Source organism: Halyomorpha halys, unplaced genomic scaffold, assembly GCF_000696795.3.
Source record: "Halyomorpha halys isolate HHAL.00 unplaced genomic scaffold, Hhal_1.1 Scaffold2725.1, whole genome shotgun sequence".
Classification (NCBI taxonomy): Eukaryota; Metazoa; Arthropoda; class Insecta; order Hemiptera; family Pentatomidae; genus Halyomorpha; species Halyomorpha halys.
The window spans coordinates 40,305-47,787 of record NW_027110972.1 but is presented as its reverse complement, the minus strand read 5'-3'; the positions used below and the strand labels follow the sequence as shown (position 1 = coordinate 47,787).

The 7,483-nt window shown below is 33.2% G+C and overlaps 1 long non-coding RNA gene across 2 annotated transcripts in view; it reads left to right on the top strand.

Annotated features, from left to right (window-relative positions):
- Positions 1-3,500: 3,500 nt before the first annotated feature.
- The window catches only part of LOC106691686 (uncharacterized), a 15,413-nt gene continuing 11,430 nt past the window's right edge, over positions 3,501-7,483 (top strand). Inside the window, exon 1 of one of the 2 annotated variants that reach the window (XR_001344834.2) lies at positions 3,501-3,571. This is a non-coding gene — a long non-coding RNA (uncharacterized lncRNA). Of the gene's footprint in view, positions 3,572-3,702; positions 3,843-7,483 lie in introns of those variants that run through there. The other variant, XR_010843869.1, reaches the window with a different exon arrangement.

Here is a 7,483-nt window from a genome sequence, read left to right as displayed (position 1 = left end):
AGGCGTTAATATTTCGCTAAGAAAAATATAATTAAAAGTACTTTTCGAAAAACTGCTGAAATAAGAGTTAGTTGTCAACTGAAAGGATTATTTGGAAAATTTATATTAAAAAAAATATATTATCACAGTGGGTAGTAGAAAAATATGTGTTATAAACTGGGTGAAGTTTAATTTCAACACAAAGTAGGATGGTAAGTGAAAATGAAAATTTTCACACCAGATTTTTTCTGATCTTGAGCTGCTTTAGTAGCCTATTAGTTTTTATCTTGAGTTGATCTATAACTGTTAGTAATACTAAGATAAACTGTTATTTTTAAGACCTCATATTAAACGCCAGCCGTTCATCAATCAACACATTCGTACATTTTCTCTCCATTATCTTTAAACGTCATAGAAATCCCACAAATATGGCTAACTGCAAAAAAATTGTATGTGAGATCTTGTGTGGGTACTGTATACACAATACTGTGAGGCACGTAAATTGAGGCTACGAAGTGATACTACTCAGTACTGCATTAGAAAGTATATACTAATTTGAAATTATTAATTTTAAGTAAATTGACTTTCGTAACCTAATAAGTTTGCAGAATGAATAGGCAATTTGGTGAGGTTAAAGGTTGTAAAGGTAGGTAAGCTCCCAAAGAGTCGTTCTTAGAAATCCAGAGAAGCGAATAACTAGCTTCCAAAATAGGCTCTCTACCAACCTCGCCAATAAACTCCTGCTGGCTACCTATTATCACGTATGAATTGCTTGTAAATTGGATGTCAGCCTATATAATGGCTACGCCAGAATTAGTAATTAAAGTTTATTAGCTCAGTGTTTCTGTTTTACATAGTTTTATATATATAAGATAAAAAAAGGTAGAGGGATCGGGAAAAAAAAGCTATAATGAATTTTTAATTCCCGAAAACAAATAATAAGGTATTAACAGTTGAATCTAGGTTATACCTGTATCACACCCGCCAATGTTAACCCTAGGTGTGCATGCATATCTTTTCGCATACATTATTGTTTGTATACATACTTTTTTCGGAGTACATACTGGGTCCAAAGTGATCCAAAAGTTCTTATATTCTAAAATACCACTAAAATATTATTTTCCAAATGCATTTTCGATTTCCTGTAACAAAGAGAAAGTAGTAAAAATTGAAAATATTTAAAATTTTAAATTGAATTAAAAACTATCCATAATGAATCTTGATTATATAAGTAATGAGACAAAAAGCTCCCAAGCAATTCCCAGCAATCAGCTAGCGTATAGATCAGTTGCTTTTCACAATATACCATACTTCTTTAGGGGAACTGATCTTTTTTTGGTTTGTAGATCTATTTTCCCTGTTCATGTCTGTAATAGATTTTAATGTTTTCGTTGTTAATTATCGAAATCGGGACAAATAGGGCAGTAAAAACAAAATATTTAGTTTGAAGTTATCTATTTAAAAAAACGTGTATGAATAAAAAAAATCACTTGTTGCATTATTAATTATTATAGGGATTGTTTGATCATAAAAGTTCTCTTCTTCTCTCGTTCGTTGCCTACTCCGTTTATTTAACATTACTTTAATACCTGGATTCCGAAAGACCTAAGCCGGTCTTATTAAATACAAACCAGCAAACCCTGTGCTTTTCCCGGGCTCTTTGGATCGTTCCCTTAGGGCGGAAAGTACTTATATTTGATCTACCACCGGCGAAAGAGTCCCCTGATTACAAAATTCGAAAACTTCGTACCTTCAGTCGCCTTAATTTTTAATATTTCGGATATATTTATTTAATTAAACTATGATATTTAAAAAAAAATTGTCTACTACATAGCAGAACATTATTAGCAAAAGGATATACCAAATTTTTCAAGTCTAAAACTGTGAAAGTCAATAAAGTCAAGTATAGAAAACTAATAGAGGTTCGATAACTAGCTACATGCTTTCCCAATGGAGAAACATAATTAATTTATGTGATAATTAATAACCAAAACACATTTACAGACTAATAAACGTATTCTAATTAATTACACATATATAATAAATTATGTAAAATTTCCATGAAGCATATGCCTATGCAGCAATATAATAAATGAATGCACTTACTTACCTTTCTTAGTAAAAGGAAAAAATCCAATTCAAAATATCTTAGGCAAATATACAATTTTTAACAATTAAAAATTTGTATAACAATGAATCTCATTTCGAACCCCAAGAGTCTTTTTTATCTTAGTAGAGAGACGATTTTGAGGTGGTAAGAGAATTTTTTGAGATAAAAAATGTACAAGTTGTTCCTCTTGCGGAACACTATATATGTGAGGGTTAAACCATTATTTGAAAGAAAAAATATCAGCAAAATGACTTACCTCAACGTGAAAATAAAAGGTACCCTGCGGTCAATCTATACCCCCTCCCTCAAAGAAGGAAAAATTACACCAAGTGTAATCTGGGGTCCAGAGCTACCCCAGACAAAATTAAAAAGACTCCTTGATCCATTTTGGATGACAACTGAGGCAGGTGACGAGTTAAAACCCTCAGTACGGCTTTAAACTTTATTTATAAGTCACAGCATACAATTACATACAATTTTTTTTTCAAAGTTATTTGACAATATGTAATCAGTGGGAATACTCCTTGCGTTAAAAATTGCAGCCCGAAAAATTTTCCAGTTTACCTGTCCTGTACCCTTTGAAGGGGGAGAAGGACTAGGAATAGATTTGAATGGATGTGAAGTAGGACCGGGCTATGATCTGAAGAGAGGTCATCTAAAGATTGAATCGTGGATTGTGAGGTGGGTATTTGGGAAGTAACAAATATATCAAGGATATCGGGAAGTTTTTTAAGGGATGTAGATCAATAAGTTGGATTTTTAGGAGAGAGGATGGAGTAACTATGGACTCGGAAAAGAGTCCTACCACGAGTATTGGACGCTCTGCATACCCACCGTTGATCTTTGGCGTAGCAATCTCCTCCAGCAATAAATCGCGGACCAAAGGACCGGAATAAGGAGTCAAGATGGCTATCGGAAAGGGAATTACATTATACACTGCGATAATCAGACAAAAATAATTTGACATATGGAATTGAGCTCTAGGACTCTACCAAGTCATAAAATTCCTTCCGCACCCAATCCTTACAATCCAAAATCCTTGATGCTCCTTATTACGTTACAAATAAACTCATCCACAAAGACCTTTCGTCCAGATCCTATTCGTTGCAGATTTGGCCCGAAACAGATATGCGTCTTTTCATTCCAAACTCCTAACCCATCCTAACCCATTAATTCCTAATCTCCTTAACAATCCCTGATAACCATCCTGAAAATAAGATGGCCTCGGAACCTTCTAATTTAAATTAATTCTTGTAGTACCACCAATGGGTGGTTCCTTCCCAAGATTTTCAAGTGTAAATGAAACATAAAACATATTTACTTATTGTATTTATTACTTGTACAGTTGTAAATTACATTAAATAAATAAATACAAAAAACAATTGCAGCATGCTGTAAAGAAATACTGATTGTTAGACTTAAATAATGTTGTTTGTGTTACTACTTGAGGTTATACAATTGGAATACTTCAACCACAAAACCGTGAGTCTCTAAAATATATTTTAATGCTCACGTTATCTTAATTCAACCTGATTTGTTCAATTCTAAACTTCTTCAACGAAACATTTTGTTGTACTTGTGTGATTAGTTATTTTGGTGACAACGTACTTGGAAAATGTTCTTAACTATAGCCTTTCAATAAATAGCCGTGGAAGAAATAAAAATCGAGAATTATCTCTGTTCCTCTGGCTCGAGTCCAACTTAAGCCTGCTCCTAAGGAGATGAAAGATGGATAGGCCCTTCGACCCTCCAAGTATGTTCGATTACATTTTGACTTCTGTTAATACCAGATCTAAGTTACTGTAATATCAGTCAGTATTCACATTTTCGTGAGCTAGTATTATCTTCGGAATTTTCTTTATCAATGGTAATTTTGTTTAATCTTTCGACCCATCTTTAGTGACTGCAGAGCTGTCGTGTTGATGAATATTAATCTTTGGATATCCCGTGTTATTATTCAAGCTTGGTCTTTAAACAGCTGTTGTGGACCTTTTTTTAAAAATAAATCATCGATTTTGATATGAAAACGCTCAGTATTTTTTATTTATTTATCATCCAACCCAGCCTGTTAATCAATACGGATGTTCCCAGCAGTGGGTTCACCTCATTGGTGCAATCAAGTCAGTTAACATATATTTACATTGCTGTGCACAGAGCTGTGAGTTGAGTCCACCGCTTTCTTCCACCAGTACACGAAGGCCTTGTAGTGCGGGTAGTTTTCTTTCTTCATCAGCTGAGGGAGATCCCTCTACGTCAGAACGTAGAGTCTAGTCTCCCTCATCTTGGCTTTCAGTGCCTCAAAGGTGAGCACGACATGCTCGGCGGTATCCGAAACCCGACGAATTGGTCATAGGGGATCATTGTGTATGCCATGTACGGCGAGCTTAGCTCGGTCCCGTGAGGAACTGTGAGATTCAGTAGTCATGGAGGATCCACGTTGAAAGTAATTTCACGGTAGGAAAGTGCTTCCTTACGGTAGTCCCTTTTGGGCTATCCACCCACCGTTCTTCTCGGAGGATCCTCTTCCATCTGTTTGTGTCTTCATCCACACACACTCCGAGATTCTCCGGTAGAATCGCTAGACCTCCCCTCTTTTCCGTGCGTCGTTAGTACACTTCTGTATGCTCGAGTGAAACCATCCTCTGAATTGTAGCTAACCTACTCTTTACGAGTGGTATATCGAGATAGATATCGACTCTACGCAGGAGACGCATATCATAACCACTTTAAACGTTAAGTAAACCCCACTCGCCGCGAAGTGTCTCTCATTATATTTATTATAAGCATAAGTTATTTGCAAGAATATAACATCCAAGCAGGTGTTCCCCAATTTCTCGTTCAGTTAATATTTATTTCGTAAATTAATTTTCAGGTTCACTATATTGGTGTGTGAATGCCTTAAATGTAAGAAAGGTAACAAAAAATTAAAATTAAATTAATTAGTGGCAATTGTCTATTTCATCAATACACTACCCTGTTACTTATATTATTTAGTTAACTACAAATCCAACCATAAAATATTAAAAACTTATTTAATTTAATATAGAAAGATTAATTTTGTCGTTATAAATTAGGCTTACTTGTGGTATCATAAATTACGTATTTTATTAACTAAATTAGAAATATCTTTTCGTAACTTCACTACTAATTTTATATTGTTACATAAGTTCCGAAACATAAAAAATTGATAGTACTAATGTGCGAACAAGCAATTTAAAATACTCAACTTTATCTTTTCTTGTAGTATGTTCGTAATTAGTTTTAATTAACTATATGTACAATCTTAAATACAGTTGGATTTTACTCTAATTGTGAAAATAACATATATTTTCTAAAAGATATTGATAACTAAGCATTCTAGATGAATCTACATCCAAAGATGTGAAATTCCCGAAATAGCCTTTTATTTCGATTATACGTGTGCATCAAGGAACGAACATTTGTCAAGAAGACAGTTCTATTCTCTTCTGGTCTTATCTCACTAAAGGAACCCTCGACACCCTCCTTGAAGTTCTTATTCATCTAAACGACTTTCTGCAATATTCGTTAACAAATTTAAAATTGAAATGAATAAATAGTTTTAATTTGTTAACCCAATTAGTTTATTTCCTCTCAATTGAGCAAATTAAAAATAATATTTGGTATATATGGACTTATTGTATTAATGAAGTAGGTAATGTTCACTTATTTTTTATTATATAGGGGTGGGCCTCGTTGAAATATAGGATACTAAAAGAAATATTGGTTTTAAAGACTAATACATAAAAAAATAAACTATATATATAAATTAAGAAAATTTATTTCGAAATTAAATCTTAAGAACTTCACAAAACTAGAACTTCAGTATTATTCCGCTAAAAACTGCAGATTAATCTATAAATTATATATAAAGCCACACACTTCAAAGCATACTTTAATAGGGCATGTGATTGACTTTTTTGTATATATTTTTTTTGAAAGTATATGGAATAGGAAAATTAAAGTAATTGGAATAACAGTATTTATGAGAGCAACAATAAATAAATGAAAAGCTTTATTTATCATCAAAAATGGAAAAATTATAATAAATTGAAAAAAAATGGACTGAATATAGAATTTATAAATATGAAAAATATTTTAATTAAATTAAATATACATATTAAGTGTAAGCGTTAATAGTAAATGTTTGGGCCGCTCGTAGCTCAGTGGAAAAAAGTGTTTCGCAATAAAAATGAAGTTGCATTTTTACCACATTGAGATCTATTGGCTGTGCCGGTTCGAATCCGGCCTAATAGGCGTTGACTTTTTTCATTGAGTGGCGGTTCCACAAAATGAAAAACTTCGATCACCAACCATGGTTAGAGCAGTATAGGACTCCAATGGGAGTCTTGCCCCCTCCCCCCCTCAAAAAAAAAAGAGGAAATGTTAAATAAATTAAAAAAAAGAAATTGAGCAATACATTAATATTTGAACAAACAACATGTTCTTGAATTCCTTAACGTTTTATTGTTTATATATAATTCGAAATATTTACGACTGTGAGCCTAAGAGGGTAAAATATGACTTATATAAAATATCACCTCCGAATAGTTCTTAACTCACAATAAAAGTTACTTCCAGAACTTTGGATTTCGACACCCGTGCTTTTTCTAGAAATTATGAACTAAAATCAAACTAACAATACATAAACCTCATAATATCATCGTAAATATTTTAAATTTGTAAGATTTTTAGGAGATTTTTAGAGGAATAAATGAGTTTCAAAATAATCTCCGTAAGTAGTAATGTAGAATGGCTTTCGATCTCAGTATATTAAGATGATAATAATATAGGTAAAGAATCGTAAAAAATAGAGGAATAAAAATATAGGAAAATTTTAACCTTTTTAAAAAAAAAAATCCTTTGAAATTACAAAATAATTTATAACCGTTTAAATTGAGGGGGACAAATAAATATGGAGAACCACCAAACAGCTTTTGAAATTCAAATATTTTAACTATCCTCTTCTCACCGAATCCCAAACCTGGACTGACGAACAAAAATCGCAAACCTTTGGACAACACTTTTCTAATACCTTTATTCCGCATCCCGATATCCTTAACCCAATTCACCTTGAATGTATTGAAGCAGAACTCAATAATCCACTCCAAATCACCGCCTAAAGCATTTCATCCTTCAGAAATATCCAGCATCATTCAACGATTACCTACCCGCAATGCTTCTGGGTATGATCTAATAGCATCCCACATCCTTAAACTTCTTCCTCGAAAAGCCATCCTATTCCTCACCTACATATATAACGCCGTTCTCCGTTCCAAATATTTTCCTGACCCATGGAAACTATCTATAATCAAAATGATCCCCAAACCCCAAAAGCGCCAGAACACCCATCCTCTTACCGTCCCATCTCTCTAT